A 23,009-nucleotide genomic window follows, 5' to 3' on the forward strand; every position below is an offset into this window, starting at 1 on the left:
CGTTAATCATTAGATTAATGCAAATCAAAACTACAATGAGATATCATCTCACACCAGTCAGAATGGCCATCATCAAAAAATCTACAAATGATAAATGCTAGAGAGGGTGTGGAGGAAAGGGAACCCTCTTGCACTGTTGGTGGGAATGTAAATTGATACAGCCACTATGGAGAACAGTATGGAGGGTCCTTAAAAAACTAAAAATAGAACTTCCATACAACCCAGCAATCCCACTACTGGGCGTATACCCTGAGAAAAGCATAATTCAAGAAAAGTCATGTACCACAATGTTCATTGCAGCTCTATTTACAATAGCCGGGAGATGGAAGCAACTTGAGTGTCCATCGACAAATGAATAGATAAAGAAGATGTGGCACATATATACAATGGAATATTACTCAGCCATAAAAAGAAACAAAATTGAGTTATTTGTAGTGAGGTGGATGGACCTAGATTCTGTCATACAGAGTGAAGTAAGTCAGAAAGAGAAAAACAAGTACCGTATGCTAACGCATATATATGGAATCTAAAAAAAAAAAAAAGTCATGAAGAACCTAGGGGCAGGACAGGAATAAAGACAGACACAGACGTAGAGAATGGACTTGAGGACATGGGGAGGGGGAAGGGTAAGCTGGAACGAAGTGAGACAGTGGCATGCACATATATACAGTACCAAACGTAAAATAGATAGCTAGTGGTAAGCAACTGCATGGCAGAGGGAGATCAGCTCTGTGCTTTGTGACCACCTAGAGCGGTGGGATAGGGAGGGTGGGAGGGAGACGCAAGAGGGAAGAGATACGGTGATATATGTATATGTATAACTGATTCACCTTGTTATAAACAGAAACTAACACCATTGTAAAGCAATTACACTCCAATAAAAACGTTAAAAACAAAACAAAACAAACATTAGCTTCCTTACAACATATTTGTCCTGCATGTAGATTAAGATTTCTGATATTTCCACAAATCACTGATCTATGGAACAAGGCTGGCCAAGCATCCTAAAATTTTTGTTTGCCTACAAACTACCGGTAAATTACTAATAACACAAATTTTCCTCAAGGCTTAAGTTTCTTTTTAGGAATACTTTGTAACATCAGTGGCAACCAAAAAATATATCATCATTTCACAAATATATATATGGTGGTGCTCTATAATGTTTGAGTCTCTGTACTATACTTGCTCCATCGGTTTCTCTGGGAGTACTGGTATTGGAATGTTGTGTAAAAGTAGGGTCATAGTCCACAGATGTTAATGAATAAAAAATTTTGTGAATAATTCTGTATGTTTTCTTTCCTCTTTGCTCTGTAATTTCAAATGTATGTGTGGGTTTATGTATTATAAATAGATATTTATGCATATGTATATTTAATTGACTGTGACATTCACATATCCTAAGTTACATGTTATGTGGCCAATCATAACTTTTTTTTTTTTTTTTTGCGGTACGCGGGCCTCTCACTGCTGTGGCCTCTCCCGCCGCAGAGCACAGGCTCCAGACGCGCAGGCCCAGCGGCCATGGCCCACGGGCCCAGCTGCTCCGCGGCATGCGGGATCCTCCCGGACCGGGGCACGAACCCGTGTCCCCTGCATCGGCAGGTGGACTCCCAACCACTGTGCCACCAGGGAAGCCCCAATCATAACTTTTTAATGTCTAGTTATTTCCCTGGAATGCATACTTGGAATGCATTACTAACATCCTCTTGAGCCATTGTTAACTTGTCATGGAAATTGTAATTTAGTCTTAATTACATACTCTTTTACACCTATTGTTTTATAACTCATGTTTAAGTGATAAGATATAGATATTTTTAAAGCCAAAATGTTGCCAATGGTCATTTTTAAAAAATGTAGCCGTTGGAGTGCTCTTCCAACAACAGTGTTGAATTTGTAGAAGGACATTGCTGCATGCGGGATCCTTTTTTAGTTGCGGCGTGCAGACTCTTACCAGAACTAAAAGATCCCGCATGCCCCAATTAAAGATCCTGCACGCCACAAGGAAGATCCCGCACGGGTCAACGAAGATCCCGGTGCAACCAAATAAATAAATAAATAAATAAAAACATTTTAAAAAAAGACATTGCTAATTTCCTGCCTTTGTAATTACTTAGGGTACCCATCTGTGAGAGGGTTGGAGCCCTACACACTGAGCATAGAATAATACAAGGATGGTAGTTAATTTCTAAGGGAATTGCATCTTTGATCAGGTCTACGTGCTCATGAATAGAGCGGTTATCACTCATTACTGTCTTATAAATGTGCACGAATGACTAGTACACATATTAGGAGACTTCAGAAAACGGGTTAACTTCCACTGTAGATAAACATGTGACCTGAAGGTATATACTTAGTAAAAAAGTATGTCACTTGCTTTTATCTTTGTCACAATTTAATCAAATATTACCTCTTGGTTCTTTTAAATGTTATGGACTTAATTGTTTAATTGTCAATAATAAAGACAATTGAGATTCTCTTAGAAAACCCCTTCAGGCCCAGCTGTCAGGAGAACTGAATGCCTTATTTCTCCACTCTAGGTATTTCCACTAAAGCGTAATCAGATTTCTTCCAGCCCTAGGGTTGTTTGCAGTTTGGATGCCAGGAACATCTGTGGCACCCAGAAGGCTTCTGTAGGGTTCTCCCACCAGGGTGGGTCGAGGGAGTAGTTGAGCAGGGGTGTAGATTTGGAATTGGTTCCGGAGACAGCCCTACTCTACAACAGGCTTCAATAAAACCGAACTGTTCCAAGGGGAAAAATTAACAAGTTCCTCACACATTGAAATTTAAATTTAATGGAATATTTTAAAAGATTGAAATAAAGTATACATTGCATGTAAACCAGATTATACGTGGGAAATGACGTACTCGACTCCCAAATAAAATTAGTATCTGCATACTGGTAGAATGTTAAGTAATTCTTACTTTACTATAGAGAAAGTAAAGTAGCACTATAAAAGGAGTAAAGTACTGTAAAGAAAGTGAGTTTAACTCAGAGTTATTTACTCTGAGTCCTTTCTTGAAATCCAGGGGATTTCCAGTGTCTAATGCTGGTTTATTTGCATTTATGTGGTGAAATGTTGCCACCATGTGGTCAGTTCATCTATCACACCTTCCTCTTCTGGGATAACCTGTATTGGGGGCTATTTTTATGTGATGCTTAAGTATTTGGGGGCAGGTATGGTGTCTGTCGGGGTCATTGTTTTAAAGAAATAAAGATAAAGCATATTAATTTAATATATACATGAAAATAAGTTTACTGTTATTGTCACACAATTAGATTTTAATTTGTATCTTCCGGAGCTCTTAGAATTTCCCTTTTGGTGGGCAGATTATTCAAGTTACAAATCTTAAGCTATTTGGAAATGTGCTCTTAAGAGTCTAGGAGATGTATTTATTTTTTAACGTTTGTTGCTGTTATAAATTCACCACAAGTTACCAAAATGTCCACTTATTTGTATATAATTTGGGAACAGTTTCTAATGCATACCCCACTTTAAACAATAGGGGGCATTATGATGTCATGTTTTTGATTTTCTCTAGGAAGGCAAGTATTTTATTTCATAGTAAAAACCTTGGGTTTTCTTCCTGGGAAGAATACTTCCAAAGCATGTTTGTTTTATTTTGACAGTACTGGTAATGAATATGAGCCTCATTATATATCCTAATTGGATCTAATTTCTTAAGAGAAAATACTATATCAGTTTATCAGTATTCCAATATATGCCCACGATTCTAAGTTGGTACAAAAAGTCAAACCAACTTATATTTAATCCAGATATAATAGTTTAAAAACCTAACTTGGCTTGCTTCCCATTAAACTGAGAAATGTTGCCATTTTCAAGTGTTTTTCAATCACTCTTTTTCATTATATGTTGCCATGAGTGCAAATATTTTTAAAGTTAAACTTAATTTAAGGTTAAAAATCATGAAACTACGTTTTTAGCATTATAAAGTTGGAAATCTTTAGATAACTAGCATGTAAATTGTTGAAACAAATAATAATTTCAAAGTTACTGATTTTCCAAAGTTATTTAAAGAGTTCTCAGTGTATGGCATTTGAGTATTTTATCTTTTCAAGGTATACGTGGGATTTAAGTTTCAGACCTAATATAGCGTGAAACAGGAATTAGTAGTTTAAATATGCAAGTTCAAAATTTGAAAGTTTTGTATGGAAGAAAATATGTATTTTAATGGAAGCCTCTTTTTCATGTTTCTTCAAGCATATATAAGGAAACTGAGGATAAGAGAACTTCCAGGACCACAATTTCTGTCTCCATCCAAAATATTATAACAATTGTCAACGCTTTCTTTTAAGTTTTATATACATACACATACACAAGTATTACATTACTACATTCTCTTCATAAAAAAAACTAAAATATTAAATTGTAGTCTAAGGTCAACTTTATGCTTCCCAAGCTCAGTGCTTTTCATTAGATAAAGGTAATCATCATTGTGAATTCGTAGTATATACTGAATTTTTAATGATTCAGGTAAAAGTGACTATATCTTTTTTTGCTTATTTCTAGGCATTAGGTGTCATATTTAACAGATAATTTTTCTATCCATTTGTTAAATTTCATGCTGGCAGTTTGAATCAGCCATGGTGGGAATATTTACACCATGGAAATCAGTTAACTCTACAAATCTGGGTGGGTTTTTTGTTTTGCCCAGAGAGTTTTTTTCCAATAGACCAGTGGTATTTCTTACCTGGGACCGCTATTGGCATTTTGGGTAGAACAAGTCTTCTTGTACAAGGTTTGCTTGAACATTTTACCCCTTGCACATTTTACCCCATATGAGCACTTTAAGGACACTGCCAGGCTGAAAACGAAGCCAACACAGAAATGTAGAGCCAAGAAGTAGAGAGAGATTGACTCCTAAAACCAGATCCTCTTCTAGACATTTTTATTTCTTTAAGCAGTAGAGACTTTTTGCCTCAAGCCTGTTTGGGTTAAGATTTTCTGTTATTTTTAAAACAAAAATTCTTTATGGTACACAGAGGTTATGGCGCTAATAAAGGCAGGAGATATTTGAGGGCTGGGATTTAGGCAGCGGCAGAGCTTCAAATCTAAGACACATTGCAGTGAACATGGCCCTGTTTTGACTTAGTGAATACAAGGAGCAGAGATAGGAAAAAAGTTAAGAATATCAAAAACAGCCTGATCATTAACTGATCGTGTTACGTGATTAATACAGGTTTTATTAGCGTGTGATATTGAACTTGTTTTGAAATTTATTCTTTTCTAATGCTATTCTAAGTTCAAGTCTTCAATAACCTGATTGTCAGCATTTAAAAGAGACTCATTAGTTTGCTGTGTGACCTTCTAGTTAGTCTTTATTTAAAACGCTAGTGTATATATAATTATGTTGTGCACCTGAAACTATTATAATGTTATGTGTCGATTATACCTCATTTAAAAAAATCTTGCCATGAAGATGTTTCTAACTATCCTCTTGCTCACTGCATTCAGCACAGTTGAATTTGAGTGAATGCAAGCAACATGCATTCTGTAATGCATGAAGTGTTTAACAAGACTTGTGATAAAGATGTTTCTAACAAGCTGAATTTTCTTTTTAATGCTAGTATATAATTAGTGAGATTAGGAATGATGATATATATTTTAGTCTCTAAACTAGTAACAGATTGGCAGCAATTAATATTTATGCAAGTGTTACAGTCTTATCTGATTGGCTTTATATGTTCAACCAACCACCCAGCTCTGCTCCTCTTATAAAAGAGATCCATAAATTCATGGCTCAGTCATTATGTGCAGTATTGCTGATTAGCTCTGAGTCAAGTGAAAGCATTTATCTTTTTAGCCAAGACGCCTTCTGATATCCATAAACAAAGTGTCATGTTTTTATTTTTGGTAAGTCACTTTATTTTTTGATATCCTGAGTTTCAATTAAATTTCCATTCCTCAGTGATCTTGAAATATTTCAAGTTTTAAAGGTTTATTAATCTCTAGATTTTTAATATCTAGTTTTAAAACTATAACAGTGACATGAAAAATATTTAATAACTGTGCTTTGGTTTCTACTTTGGTTATCTAATTTACTTATGATACTAAAAGATTATTCCAAAATGTTTGATCTTCCTCACCTCCCTCCTTGATAGGCTCCAACCCAGGTGATCACTGGGAAAAAGATAGGCAAAGATGAAAAAAAAATTTTTAACAAACGTTAACTGGAATAATATAAGCTTTCTTATTATGATAGAAATTTCTCAGAAGGCCCAAGAAATGATATTAAAAAAAAAGTCCCCAATAATGTTATACTAGTTATATTCAACTCAGATACAAGTGATTGAACAAGTAGAGATAGTTTAGAGCTCTTGACACCAACAAAAACATCACCTAGTGGAAGAAAGATAGGTCTTTCTAATTGTATAATGGTGGAAGGATACTTGCATAATTACAGGGCTACAGTGACAGCTGCTTACTATGGCCGCTATCATGCGCTGCAGGCGGTAATTTACCCATGTGCTTCCCATTCATTTGAATGGAAAACAGTAGGGGGTGGCCCTTATGAATCCCATATAATTGCAGACATTTTAAGCAACTATCATTGAAGATTTCTCATTTTAATATTGTGTAAAAATATGGCTTATTTTTTTTATACTGGACATTTCTACTCAATAGAAACTTTTAGGTACTATGACTAAAGTTTTTGTGTCCTTTTTCTCTGAAATTATTACTTTATTCTTTTTATATTCCAAATATGACTATATTTGAAAGGTAGCAACAATAGAAACAAAATCTCATTGTGTAAGATATGGGTGTAATGAAAATATTGGATAAAATCTTGTCATTAACATTTCTGAATGTGGTAGAAAGCACAGTAGCATAAAAAACCTAGATATCAAATATACTTTGAGTTCAGAAGGCTTGTATTTCATAAAATTGCCTTTATAGTCATTTTACTTGCAAATATTTTTGAAAGGCATTTAGTATCCACTTACAAGGAAGTTCCTGGCTCACTAATCTCAACCATCCAGAAAACACCTGAGGGCCAGGAAATAAAATGGTTTCTGTACAGCTGAAGCTGCTGGCTAAAGACTTCAAGCTCAAAGCGTTATATGTTCCTCAAGAGGGTCCCTCCACTTTTGATCAGAAGCTCCTTTCTTTTACTTAGCGCACTATTCTTACAAACAAACAAACAAAACATGCAAACTAACGGCTTTATGTCCTAATATAGAGGCAATTAGAAATATCAAAGGAGAAAAGACTAGACAGGAGATGAAAGGTTTATGTTGATCACTTATGGACTCAACCCACATTTAATCTGTTTTCTATAGGCTTTCTTTATCTCTAGGGTTGGAATTAATCACCTCCTCCTCTGGGCTTCAAGAAGAGTTTTAAAAAATAATTTGACATCATGGTCAGGGTTGGTGTGAAAAAGGTCTAATAACTGGTACAGACACCGACCAAGTGCAGCAGTGAGGGCTTGGAGCTCATCTGTGCTGGCCATTAACCCTTTAGTTTCTGGATCTCGGGGAATTACAGGGTGTCCCAGAGCCCTGGCTGATGGGGTGACTGGGACACACTCAGGGAACAACGGCTGTGGTTATTTTCCAGGCAGTAGGGAAGTATGTATTACTTCAAAAACAACCAATAAGGACATATGGGTGCAGGGTCTATTTCTTATTCATCTTAACATCCCCAGCTGTCAGAGAACGGAAGATGTTAGTAATTCAAATATGTAGCCTTTGGATTTAATGTGTTTGGGGTTTGTTTTTTTTTTTTGACCAGAAAATTTAGCAACAATTTAGATACATATCAACGTGTATTTTACTTAAAGTTCTGTCCCTACAATTTCCCTAAAGTAGGAGGCAGCAAATGTTTACCACATACATAGAGTAGAGAGAAGAGGGCATTATAGGCAGAGGACTTGGCTTGGCCGAGTAAACTTTGGATTGCAAATCCCATTTACTAGGCACTTGTTCTTGCAATTAAACAGAGATGCCAAAAAGATGGAAGTGAGCTGATAAAAGTAAAAAAAAAAATAAAACCACATTATTTTAACAGGTGTAGTGTCTTGTTAGGAATTAAATAAAGCAAGGACATTTGGGGATGTTTGGGTTTTATTCTTTGCTCTTCAGATAATGCTCATTTTTTCTTTTAGTGAAAATTCAGTTTTCTTTTCACTTACCTCTTGTCTTCCTGCCTATTGGTGTCCTGTCTAGCAGAAGAGGTGGATGAAAATATGTGAAAGAAATTAGGATTTGAGTAAGAAAAAATTCCAGTTACAACAAAGCCTATAGAATACCAAAAGTTATCTCTTTATTTTTACCTATACTTTTATGATTAGTACAAATAATAGCTCGCAAATTATAACGGGTCATATGTAATATCATTCTACAAGGATCTTTTTGCATAATTTTGCAAGTAGCTGAATTATACCATAAGGCATGTTTTAGATGCTTAGAGTTGAGGGTGAGATGGATATACTGAACATTTACATTTTAATTATAGTCATGGTAGATAAGAGTCTTTTCACTGTATATTACATTAAGTTAATGAACTTGGTGAACAGAACTTGAACAAATCATCAGTTTCACTCCGATTCATTATAAACTGTAGGGCTCATTAATGTGGATTTCTATTCCACTTTATTTAAAAGAAGGGCAAACAAAACTTACTTCTGCTATCAGCGCAACTTGTTTCCTCATGTAAGTGGTCATCTCTAAGTTTCAAACTACAGTGAGAATGCAATTTGGCATTTTACTGTTTTCATTCCTAATCTAATTCAGACCTGATTGCCCTTTAGGAAATTATGAAAGGTTTGTTCCCTCCCTCTCTCCCTCCTTCTTTCCTTTTTTTCTCTCTCTCCCCCTTTCTTCCTATAGCTTTGTTGAGTGATAAATGACATACAATAAATTGCATATATTTAATGTATACAATTTGATATTTTGACATATATATGTGTATATATATGTGTGTGTGTGTGTGTATATATATATATATATCCCATGAAACTTCAGCAAATCAAGATAGTAAACATATCCATCACCCCACAAAATTTTCTTGTATCCCTTTGTAATCCTTCCCTCACATGCTTCCCCACGCCCCATCCCCAAACAACCACTATTACGAAAGTTTTCTCATTTCAATAGTTTAGTATTGTAGATTCTCATTTTTATTCAGAAATTTGAATATCTGTTTTCACATGTTTAGCGTGCAGGTGGATTGGCTTTATACCATAAACAGAACAGCATGAATACACTTCAACCAAACTCATGTAAGCTAAACAAGGTCAAAAGTAAAAAAATAAGTATGCTCCTTTCATCATGGTAGTGGTCATCCTATAACTACAGAAAATGAATGATTTACATTGAATGTCTTTAAGGAACACCTCAGAAATACAGATTCTGGCACATTGTATTTTCCCAAGTTAAATGGGCTATTCAGAAAAACAGCATTTCCAGTCTTACAATCAAACATGTAGATCAGGGCATAATGGATAAAAAAGCTAAAGTAATATTGACCCTCTGAAATCTGCATCTAGAATTTGTTGTTACTAAATATTAAAGAATTCCCTTTAGGTGGTATGAACTACCCTTTACTTTCTAAACATTCTTTTTTTTTTTCCTCTCATTTCCCTTACTCTGATTTTGGCCAAAAGGTGAAAAAGGAGTCCTGGATGGTGTGTGTTATAGTCACTGTGCTAAACATTGCCTGCTGTCTAGAGAAGAGACAAAGGCCTGGGCAGCCTGTGTCTGTCTGAGGCATGGAAGTAAGAATAAAGGCTTGTGTGTGCCTGTGTGTGTATGTGTTTGTAAATAATTATAATTAGAATACAATTAAAAATAGAATTTCATTGCTGGTAGTCTTCTGTTTCTATATCTGTAAACTAAGAATAATAGTGACAAAGTTATGTTAAGGGTAGAAGACATGGGTAGAACAAACCTGGTGCATAGATACATAGAACAAACCTGGTGCAACTCAAAGAAGGTTAGTTGTTATTATTAGTTAAAAACTTTTCTATTGTAACGCTTTTTGAATCAAAAAGATATGTACACATATCTCCCATGCCCAATCTACTTGCCCTTTAGAAAATGGTTATTGATTTTTTGAACTCTGGGAGCTATAGCCGTATCTGGTCAAGAAAAGCTCCTGGCTTGGCAGGCTATTGAGTTAGCTGCTTGGCAACAGCCAGGAGAGGGTCACTTCTGATTAGAACTGACATCTAAGACTCTGTAAAATGAGTTCCTCCTCAGCCTGCTCATGTTCTCCACTTTATTGTTTATAGTATTGCAAACCCTGTTACTGAAAATAGAACAGACACGACATTTACTTTCTGCTGACAGTCAATACAATTAAGAATAGTTAAAAGTTCAGGCACTACTAATTCCCTTATAAAGTGTCCTCAATGCTGATACAGCTAAAAGGATTTAAAATGATGTTAATCCCACATGGTGTGGGGACAGTTGACTGGTCCTTGAATCGTTTTTTCTCTTTCATGAGGAGATAAGTACAGACATTGAGAGTGTCAGGACAGGCAAGTGCATGATTTAGCATTTGACAAAAGTGTTGGCGATGGTGGTGATTGAGAGGAACCTCTGGTCCTTCACTACAGTAATTCATAGCGCACTGATTTTAGATGAGATTTTGTGCATAAGTGGGTAACAATTTATGTGGTCTGACTTGTGGAGGACTGGGCTGTCCCCAAATCTCTCCCCAAGACCTGTCATGAAATCTGATTTTATAATAAACGTTTCATTTGTTAGGATCATAGAATTAAAGATCAGAGTTTAAGATCCTTTTATAATATTTCTGAGAAGAGAGGTGGAAACTGACATTAACTGAACAACTACTACCTGAGTTATTTTCACATTTATTATTATAATTTTGATAAATGCAGGCCTAATGTCCTAAAAGAGTTTAGTTTCCGTAAGGCCACTCAGAGGTATGGTGAGTATATGTTAGCAGCGAACAGAAAGGTCCTGTGTGTCGCGGGGTGGGGGTATGTGAGGAGGAAGGGAATTCAAAATCAAAATTTGAGTAGCTGCCTTTTATGTAACTCCTCAGAGGCTCTGTTTATGTGAGCACTTTGAGGTCACGTGGGATAGAGTAACTTTGGATATATTCTTGCCAATACTGCGTGTCCACCAGCCCAGTGGAGAAAGTGAGAATTGAAGTGAGGCTGTGCATCTAACCTGATGCTTATGTAGAGGGAGGAGAGCCTTCTCCCCCATTGATCTTTACCAGACATTCATTCTGTAAAGGTTCCCATCACGGTTTACTCTGCGATGTTCCCATTCCCTGGAAGTTTTACAGAGTGAATTCCGTGTGGAAATGTACTGAGATACCAGAATAGCAAAGGAAGTCATGTATTCTGGACCAGCTATTTTAGTTCAAATATTACATCTTTCCTATTTGCTCTTGAGAATGTTTTCTTGATGTTTCAGGCAGAATTTCAAGATGAATAGAGAAAACAAACAAACCCTCAAGTTTCTCTAAGCAAGCGTTTCTCCTACTAGGATTTTAAAATATTTTTGCTTTCCTTCTTGTCTATTTTATAGACTTTCTAGCTAGGTCAGAACAATTCTTTTAAACTTTCTTTCTCATTGACTTGTTTTTTTTTTTTTTTTTTTTTTACATCTTTATTGGAGTATAATTGCTTTACAATGGTGTGTTAGTTTCTGTTTTATAACAAAGTGAATCAGTTATACATATACCTATGTTCCCATATCTCTTCCCTCTTGCGTTCCCATTGACTTGTGATTACAATATTCCCTAATGTGTTGGCTTTGCTAGAATTTCAAAAAATAATTTAATATTGAATGCTGACAGAATCTCCGTACAAAGGTCAAGGCACCTGACCCTGAGGGTCAGAATGAAGGTTACCTGGTCCTGAGTTCTGAGATGGAAGCTAGGAGAGGGCATCAAGTACACCATGAGCTGAGGTGTTCAATGACCAGCACACGCCAAGTGGCATATTCTCAGTATGGGGGCTGAATGCTCTGTTCATTCTCTTCTAATTAACAAAGAATTAAAATAAAATTTCATGCTCAATTTGGAAAAGTGCCCTTTAACTGAAGACTTTTTCTCTTGAAGAAAAATGTATTAAAAGACAGTAATTTACTGGATTGCATAAGGCATAACAGCTTTTTAAAAATTGCTTTCTCATGAAAGTAGTTTGGACCCAGTACTGATATTTGTGCAAGTGCTTCATAAGCGCATTACCATTTGGAAATGAAGAAACAAGCGCTCTATGGGGTATAAGCCTTTCGGTCATGGGCTCAGGGGCCATATATAACACTAAAGTAAAGAAATTGAAACCGTTTGCATTAACTTGAGATAGAATTTTCTCTAGTTACAACGCTAATAAGCTTTAATGACACAAAGTAACTGAAGAAAGGAAAATGAGTTCAGAATTAAAATGAAAAGATAATTTTAAAAATTCTGATAAATATTAGTCCCCAAAATTGTTTTTGCTTTAAGTTCTTGAACTCAGATGCTATTTGCTTGACTTCCATTTTAATCCTTTCTATTTCTCTTTGAGATATACATATATAAAATGTGTTGACCCCTTACTATGCAGATACTAGGCTAAAATAAAATAACATTCCTTCTCATTTAGTCCTCACAATATTCCTGTGAGGTACTGGAGAGATTATCTTCTCATTTTACTGGATGAAGGATTTTTTTCTTTTCTTTTTAAAAAATTTTTATTGGGGAATAGTTGATTTACAATGTTGTATGAAGTTCAGGTGTACAGCAAAGTGAATCTGTTGTACATATATATATATATATATATATATATATCTCCACTCTTTTTTAGATTATTTTCCCATATAGGCCATCACAAGAGCATTGAGTAGAGTTCCCTGTGCTATACAGGAGGTCCTTATTAGTTATCCATTTTATATATAGTAGTGTGTATGTGTCAGTCCCAATTTCCCAATTTATCCCTCCCCCTCGCTTATCCCCTGGTAACCATAAGTTTATTTTCTATATCTGCCACTCTATTTCTGTTTTGTAGATAAGTTCATTTGTACCCTTTCTTTTAGATTCTACATATAAGCGATATCACATGATATTTGTCTTTCTCTGTCTGACTCCACTCCACTCAATATGACAATGTCTAGGTCCATCCATGTTGCTGGCAAATGGCATTATTTCATTCTTTTTGATGGCTGAGAAATATTCCATTGTGTATATATGTACCGCATCTTCTTTATCCATTCCTCTGTTGATAAACATTTAGGTTACTTCCATGTCCTAGCTATTGTAAATAGTGCTGCAGTGAACACTGGGGTGCATGTATCTTTTCAAATTATGGTTTTCTCAAGGTATATGCCCAGTGGATGAAACATTTTAAGCATGACATTCTGATTACCTCCACCAATGAGGAACAAAAAGTTCAAATTGTCATATCTAAATCTATCATTGACCTATCACCTCTCTCACTGTACATTTGGCATCAGATATGTAAATGTAGTGTGGCTGGTTGGGGTTAGTGCACAGCTGACCCGTATCCCCATTCCCTGCCATTAGCTGTGACCGATAACTGAGTTCTGGTGGAGGGAATATGAAGGTAACGAGGGCCTCCATTTCTAGGATAAGGCTTTTAAGAAGTGGGTGTACCCACTCCATGTTGTTTGTCCACTTTTCTCAACAGGGTAACGATTACAAGACCTTTGGAGATAGTGGAGCTACAAGATAGAAGAAGCCTTTGTTGCTAAGGGGGTAATTTGCCCACAGACCAGGAACTCCTGAAGTGGGTGATTCCAAGACTAGAAATACACTTCCTATTGTGTTTGAGCTATTGTACGATTTTAAATGTATTTGTTAAAGAAGCTAGTATTATATTAATGCATGCTTATTTTTACTGTTTCCTTGCTTCCTTTCCCCAAATTTCATAACATATTTTGTTAGGAACACTTAACTCTCTTCCTGTTGATGTGACATAGAAGGTATAGGTTTTTACTTGCTATTATAGTAGCTGTCGATCTCATTATCTTCCTTCTACTAACACTTCCATAATTTTTGGCACACGCTGCAAATACTGATTATGAAATAACGCTAATTTATGGTTATCACTGTCTTAAAAAAAGAGATGAAGAGGTTATTTCTTAATCATTTTGTTATAAGGTTGCTGAGAGCTTTTTCAAGTGCATATCATTAAAAATGCAAAATGAAGAATCAGGCCAAGACATAATATATTGTAAAAATACTGTATGTGTATGTGGTTAGTCTACTAAGTTGTTTAGAGAAAATGTGGTGACTTTCAACAGTTCACAGCTGTGAAAAAAATCATGCATGTGAGTAGAGAAAGCTTGGGGGGGTGTTATTCTTTAAGTGACACTAGCTGTATGACCTTGACCAAGTTATTTACTTTCAGTGGAACTTGGCTTCAAATATATAATGACAACTGATAACATTTATTGTTGTCTCTGTATCCAAAAATGGCCTAGGTGCTCTCCACCTATTAATTCATTTAATCTTCACTACAATTCAATGAGATAATGCTACCTCTGTCCCATTTTACAAAAGGGAAACAGAAGAACAATATATTAGGGTTGTTTGATGAAAGCCACTCAGCTAACTGGTAGCAAATTTGAGATCGGAACTATCAGTCTATCAGTCTGGTTCCAGCGTAAACACTATTAACAAGTTTACTAGTGGTTTTCAAATTGCAGTGCATCAAAATCACCTGAAGAGCTGTGTTAAAACACAAATTGCTAGGTCCCACCCCGAGAGTTTCTGAGGCAGTAAGTCTGGGGTAGTGCCTGAGAATTTGCATTTCTAACCAATTCCCAAGTGATGCTGATGCTGCTGGCCTGGGGACCACGTGATGAGAAGCACTGTGGTACATTATACTGAATTCCTTCTTCAGAATTTTGATCAGCTGTGATTTTATTCTATAAGAGTGTTCATTAAAATTAATTAAATCACATTATAAGAAAATGTTTTCAATAATATTTCATATTTGTAAAACAGTTTAAGTTCTATCAAAATGAATTTTTTTATCTTTTTCTTTTAGATTCTTGAAACATTCTGAATGAATTATAAATGAAAGAATTGTCTTATTTGAGACAAAAGGTATAGTAATTATGTGATAATTCATTTTCTTAGATGATTACCATTATTTGAATCACACTAGCATTTTTTCATTTTATGTTCCTCTTTGGAAATACTTTAATTCCATTTTATATGCTAATTTATGTGGTTGGATTTTAATACTTCCCACCTTTTTCCTACTTTTTAAAGTTTTCTTGGGGGAAAAAAATCACTTTTTTTCCCACAGTTTATTCTGCATAGCTCTCTGACGAGAAATTCTATTTGTAGTCTTTGAATTATATTTTGAATATTGTGTTTAATTTTCCTTGGACATTCATTATAAAATCAAAGATATACTTTTGGATCATTTGAAAGGACATAGAAAATAGAGACAGAAAGCAATACCACAAATGTGTGAGAAAAAATATGGAAATATAAATTAAGAGAATCTATAGAGTATAGAGGATAAATATTCTAAAAATACAAGTTTATTATAAATTTTAAAACTCTGTGTCCTGTATAGATACATGTCAATTTATCTGTGTCATGTATATATACATGTCACATCTACCTATCTACACATATAATACACACACATATACAATGATCTAGTGTACAACATGCTTTCATGTGTTCACGCTGTCATATAAAGTATAGAACATCTTATGTTAAGGATATTTTTCATAAATTCCATAATAAGTTTTACTTTCAACTAATAAGTTTTGATCCATATAGACTTAGAGTATAAGTAAAATAAATAACTCTGAATAGAAATTGATGAAATCGGGACAATCAGGCCTGTTGATATTTCTGATGTTAAGGGCTTCTGCCTAAAGGATCCAGGAAGAATGTCTTCCTCAGGATTGTTTGCCTTCTAAGCATCTGGGGCTTTGGAATCATGAGCCAGGAGACAGATTCTGAAATAGGAGAAGGATGTGGATTGGAATGGTCAAGTAAGAAAAAAGAATTAAGTAAAATAAGTGAAGAGAACATGTCCTAATTAAAACCACTTCTCTATCTTTTAGAAGCCCCAAAATGCACAGAGATGAAAGCAAGTCTGCTTGTTTTATTAGTTGCCTAACCAATCAATAGCATCCTGGAAGAAACAACTGTATAAACATGAAGCCTCCAGCAAACGCTTTGTAGAGCCACCTGCACTCTGATCGAAATTGAACCGGAGTGACATTTCAAACATTCTCATGAGAAGTTTCCTACTTTCTCAGGATACAGCACTCCACGTTGCCCACGAGATTACTGGAATATATTCCACAGAATTTTCTTACTCCAGTATGTGCAGTACAGTATTTCCAGACCAGAGCTGGAAAATGTGTTCATCCTTGATATGGAACATCTAACGTTCAGAAATAACGCTGTACTCTTATTTCAAAAGAATATTTAAGGAATTACAATCTGTTCCTGATAATTACTATTGCATGTGTTCCTGGTCAGTATTATTTCTTTATTTCTTTCCAATCAGAGTAGTGACTAACAAAATTGTGTTTTGTTCAAAAGTTTATCTTCTAGTGTACTATCAGAGTCATGCTAAATCTGTCTTTGTATGAACCCAAATCAAAATGTGCTTAAAAAAATTAATCCAAAATTCTAAATAGAGTTTTTCTTTTGAATAAATCAAAGACATTATCTACTTGATATTGCCAAATAGCGTAGTGTAATTAGAACTTTTAGTTAAAATTTATTTATACTTTAAAAAATAAAGATCGCTAACAATGAACAAACACTTTCTCTTTGCTCAGTATTGTGGTAAGATTTTATTCATTGGCTGACAGTGTTTACAACAGCAATGTGAGGAATGTATTATCATCACTTCATGAGAAAACTAAAAGTTAGAAAAATTAAGCAACTTTTCTCAAATCCTACAACCAGTAAGTGTCCGAGCTAGAATTTCAACCCAGTTGTCACTGAACTATAGTGTGAGTTTGAAGAGGAATTTTTTTCTCACTCACTGTTATTCTCAATAACTACACAGTCAGTTAAGTTGATGGCCTATTTACTGAACTTGGCTTTTTTGCATAAGATGAATTGTGCGGTAATTGTCTATCTGTAATAATAAAAAATATTGCACATCAGTTAATTAAAATAAAATCCACAAGTAAAATATATGGTTATAATTGCATAAATTTAAGTTTTTTCACCCCCTTATATAGACTTCCATATGAGGCCTCTAAGATTTTGTCAGATACAAAATAAAATACCTCAATTTGAAAATACATTTTAGTTGTTATCTTAATAGTACTAATTATAGTTTTACTTGTATATTAATGAAGTGCTTGTAATTAATGAAAATAATTATTCATTTGCACTTGGTGTCAGATATTAATTCATTGATTATTAAATCAATTCATCATCATTACTGGATTATCAGTTTATTAGCTCATTTACAGGCATAGGGGATTATCATACCATGATAAACATGATAGATACAGACCTTTCTTTTATAGAGTTTACATTCTAGCAGAGGACACACACACAAAAGCAACCAACTATAGAAATAATCACTTAATTATAATTCATTGTCAACAAGTAGAAGTGAGAGTGCTTAGGGAATACTGAACCCCTGTACCTGACTTAGAGTGGAGGAGGGGTCTGGAAAGCTTCTCTGAGGGAGTATATCAAGCTAAAATACAGATGACAATGAGAAAGTTTTTGGTAAATGGAGAAGGATATGAGAGAGCAGAAAAAGTTTCACCGTATTTAATTCTCTTCACAAACATATACATTTATTATTACCATCATGGAAGGACCACGTTTTGTGGGAGAGACATGAAGCTTATAAAATTGGGGGGAGGGGACTCTTAAGAAGAAGCCAAAGTATCTAATTTTTATAATATTTTACAGGAATAAAAGTTTATGAACACACTGTGAGGGCCCTCACCAGGGCTTCCAAGGGAGTCCATCAGTGAGGGGTCCTGAAGCTTAAGCCTGATTGCCTTATGGTAAGTTTGCCTCAGGTGATCGTCTTCATTTTACAGATGACGTAGCTTAAGACAGTAAGTGATGAAATCAGTATTCAAATACAGGTCTTTCTGATTCCAGAATCAATGTTTCTAACAACTCTATTATACTTTGTCAGACACTTCATTATCAAAACCAGAAATTATGTGAGAAACTTAGGCATAGCAGTGGCCATATTTTATTTACTTTTATGTTCACCTCAGGAGAGCTCAAACAACTGAAATGAAATACATGTGTTAAACTCAATAACTTTTTTAAAGTTTGTGTCATAAAATACAACAAATTTTTATCTATGAGTAAGTGAGAAGCAGAACAAAAGGGCTTAGGGTGAGGGACACATGGGGGAAGGAATGAGAATTCAAGGAGGCTTCTGGAGAGAAGAATCCTGACAGATGAACATGCCCTAGGGCAGCACAGATGCTTTGAATTCACAGAAACCGAGAGACACCTTCCTTCATCTTTAACAATTCTTTGGTAATGTGGATCCAGGAAGAATGGCTAGAAAATTCCCCTACTTATCTTTTTTTGGGAAGCTAGTGATGATTAGAAATAAGACAGATCATGGACCATGTATAAACACAGTTCCCCATGATCAGTCTACCTTAAAAAGCCTAAATAGGAATCATCTCATAGTTACATGTATTATAGGTAGTGATATACCCGAGTTACACAAGGGGACTTCAGGAAATTTCTTTAGACACTAATATGGTCTACTTTTCACTTTTTCCATCCAGTCCCCAATTCTCTTTACCTTTTTGCTGATGACCGAAAGTCTTTTAACTAGTGGCAAAATTTTCATCCCACTGAGAGAAACGGCTCAAAAGGTAAAAGGTAGAATGCTATCTCATGAAATGTTTTAGCTGAAACTCATTTAGCTTAACCAGAAATATAGTTGATTCTTTCTGGGTTTAATGAACACAGAAGAATGTTTCAGAGAAGGGGACCAAAGTTGGCCGACCCTGAAGCTTGAGGCAAGACAGGCTCAGAAAGGTAGATGAGATATAAACAAATCTCCCATTCCTTGATCTACAGTTGCACCTGCAGTTTTCCATGTTAACTCATACATGTGTGATCACAACAAGCATGTCGTATGTAGAGATATTTTTGGCAAGCATGGTGATAGATGTGAGTTAGGCTGAAATGCTTTTGAGTCTCATGAATATAGCGCGGCTACTTCAGGTTCTTCATGGAGTCTCCCCTCTCTCTCCTTTTAAAGCAGTCATTCATGTTTAGAGGAAAATTTATCCCCAGAAACAATAAGCTCCATGTTTAGGCTGATCAACAAATCCAATGTAGAATAAATAAAAGTGAGTCCACACTTATACATATGTTAGTAAATTTATAGAACATCAAAGAAAAAGAAAAGATTATTTTAAAATGCCAGAGAGAAAAGAGAACTCTCCTACAAAGGAATCAACCATGTTGATTAATTTTGCTTTTAAATTAATGACCACAAAACTTAAGGAGATTTAAATACTGCCTAGCAATTACCCTTTATTTCTCTCTCTATATATATATATTTTGAGGTACGTGGGCCTCTCACCGCTGTGGCCTCTCCCGTCACAGAGCACAGGCTCTGGACGCACAGGTGCAGTGGCCATGTCTCACGGGCCCAGCCGCTCCGCGGCACGTGGGATCCTCCCGGACCGGGGCACGAACCCGTGTCCCCTGCATCGGCAGGCGGACCCTCAACCACTGCGCCACCAGGGAAGCCCCTATTTCTATATTTTATTCCCTCTTCTACTGTCTTAGCTTACTTTTTTCTATCTCTTCACATCTTTATCACCTCCTCACTAGCCTCATTCTCTGTTGTTGACATTGTTTTCTATTTCACTGGGAAAATCAAAGCATTTTGAAGAAAGTTTCGTTACATCTTTACCATCCACAAACTGCCTTCTCCCTTATTACCATCCATGGGCTATCCATGCTCTTATCTGAATGCACCCTCTCCTCTGTGTGCTGGATGTCCTCTCTGACCTACACAAGGACATCACTCCAACCAATTCTTTTCTCTCTCTCCTACATGATCAGCTTCTTTCTTCCTAACTGTATGGCCCCATTTTTGTACAGACATACTATTTTTCCTACCAAACAGAAAAGAAAGAAAAAGAAAACAGCAAAAACAAATCTGGACTTCATCTCCCCTCCCAGCTACCACTTCATTTCTTTGCTTCCATTCATGACTAGTTTCTCTAATGAGTTTTCTGTATTTCCATCTCTAGTTCTTGTGCACACCTACTTTTTGCTTTTAAAACGGAAAAATGCACATATTGTAAGTGTATACTTGATTATTCTTCACAGATTGAACATACTCATTAAAATAACACCTGGGGGCTTCCCTGGTGGCACAGTGGTTGAGAGTCCGCCTGCCGATGCAGGGGACACGGGTTCGTGCCCAGGTCTACGAAGATCCCACATGCCGTGGAGCGGCTGAGCCCGTGAGCCATGGCTGCTGAGCCTGCGCGTCCGGAGCCTGTGCTCCACAACGGGAGAGGCCACAACAGCGAGAGGCCCGCGTACCGCAAAAAACAAAAAAACACCTGGAACGTCACATTACCACCACCCCAGAGGCCCCCTTTATGCTCGCTTCCCAAAACAGCTCTCCTGAATCACGTTTCCTGACTTCTGACATAGTGGTTTGGTAATGTCTGTTTTTGGTTTTATAAGTGGAATTACAGGGCATGTACTTTTTTGTATGTGCCTTCTCTTGCTCAACATTACATTTGTAATGTGTATGTATGTGACTGTATATACACGTATGTGTGTGTATATATATGTATACATATATAATATGTATGTATCAATCTATCCATTCTCTTTTACATATGCTCCAATTAAGCATTTGTTCCCAGCCCTCCACCAGCATTAGTTTCATCATCATAAACAACCCCATATTGCTCAACTCACAAGTCAAATATCATCTTATTTAATCCACTTAGTCTCTTTTACTTTACACATGTTCTTCATTTCACTGGTAGAACACTTTAGTCCTGTGGTTTTCTTCTCTCCTGAATCAGTCTTTCTCTGTTTCTTTTGCTGGTTACTTCTCTTCTCCTCAATTTTCTCTTAATGTTGAAGTGTCCCAGGCCTCATTTTTTTGTCCCCCCCCCTTTTTTTTAACTCTAACATTGCACACTTCCTGGTTGATTTCATGGTTCCAGATACACTTAGAATGTTGATGACCCCAGATTTATATCTTAGACCCAGATTTCTTCCCTGATGCAGATTCATTGATGCAATGATGTACTCAACAGCTCTACCTGGCTGTCTAATAGATAACCTAAACCTAACAGCTGCAAAATTGAGTTCCTAATTTTATTCCTCAAAACTTGAAGAATAAAACCTTTTCTGTCTTATTTGATAGCAACTTCATTTTTCTGGATGCACAAATTCAGATACTTGGAATTATCCTTGAACCTTCCCTTTCTCTCACAGCACATCCAGTCTATCTGCAAATCTATTCACTCTTTCTATAACATATATGCACTAACACAGAATATTTCTTATTCCCACTACTCCTTGTTGGAACAAAAGTTATTCAGTTCTTAGGTTACTGCAGTAACCTCCTTTATGTCTTCATTCTTCTACCCTTGACCTCATCCTTCGTCTATTCTCAAAAAAGCAGTCATATTAAAATGTTTAAGTAAACTTTTACTGAATTATAACATATATTTGTGCAATTTTCAAAAAATAAACACATCCATATCCAGAAAAACAGATAGATTTATCGTGAGATTCCTTCAAATTATTGCATGTAACAATGTTTTTTTCATCCTTATTGCAGAATAGTATTCCATAATATGGATGTACCCAATTTATTTATCAATTCTATTATCAATAGATATGATTATTTTCAGATTTTGATTGTTTGGAGCAGTGCTGCTGTGAATATTCTTGTACATTTTTCTGCACATACATATTAATTGCTCACAAGTTTAGAAATGAAATTGATAAATTGCTAGGTCATAGGGTATCTATATGTTCAGTTTTAGTACATATTGCCAAAGCATTTTAAAAGTGGCTCTACCAATTTACATTTCCACCAGAATGTGTAAAAATTCAAAAAGTGTTCCACACTCTCTTGCCAGTACTGGGTATTGTCAAACTTTTTCATTTTAGCCATCCAGAGTTTTCATTTTTATTTCTCTATTTATATGTTTGTTAGTTGTGTAGTGTCCACTCTTATGAAGTGCCTGTTTAAATCTTTTGCCCATTGTTTTATTATGTTGTCTCTTTCTCTTATTGATTTGTAGGATCTTTATAGATTCTAGAAAAGAGCTCTTGTCATATATAACTGTTAAAAATATCTTTTCCTTCTCTGAGGCTCACCTCTTTATACCCTAATGTAGTTTTGATAAACAAGTTTTAATTTTAAGGAAGTCCAGTTAATCCATTTTTATTAATCATATTTATGCTCTGCTTGAAAAATCCTTCCCTATCAGCAGTGATAAAGATTTTCTGCAAGATGTTTTTATGTTTAAAAACCACTTGGATTCTATTTTCATGTATTATGTGAAATGGGGATCAGTGTTTTTTTTTTTTCAATGCAGTGCACTACAGTAGAACTTTCTCTTGATTCAAGTAATATAAATTTGTGGTTCTGTTTCTGGACCTTTTTATTCCAATGGTTACTTTTTAAAAAATCCTTTTTTTTCCCCTGCAAATATTTAGCTATTTTAATTTTTGTAGCTTTGTATTGTCTTTATTTCTAGAAGTGTATGTCTTCAATTTGTTCTTTATCTTCAAGACTATCCTGGCTTTTTTGGACTTTTTAACTTTCCATGTATATATAATATTATAGAACTCATTTGTCAGTTTTCTCATACACACACACACACACACACACACACACACACACACACACCGATGGTATTTTGACTGGGATTTTGGTAAATATTCCATGTGCACTTGAAAAGAATATGTATTTCTGTATTTACTGTCTTTATTAGCCAGTTAGGTCAGTCTAGTTAATCTTATTCAAATCTTCTGTAGCTCCTTGTTTTATCAGGTAATATCAAATACTAT

The sequence above is a fragment of the Phocoena phocoena genome, chromosome 4, assembly GCF_963924675.1.
Source record: "Phocoena phocoena chromosome 4, mPhoPho1.1, whole genome shotgun sequence".
In the NCBI taxonomy this organism is placed as follows: domain Eukaryota; kingdom Metazoa; phylum Chordata; class Mammalia; order Artiodactyla; family Phocoenidae; genus Phocoena; species Phocoena phocoena.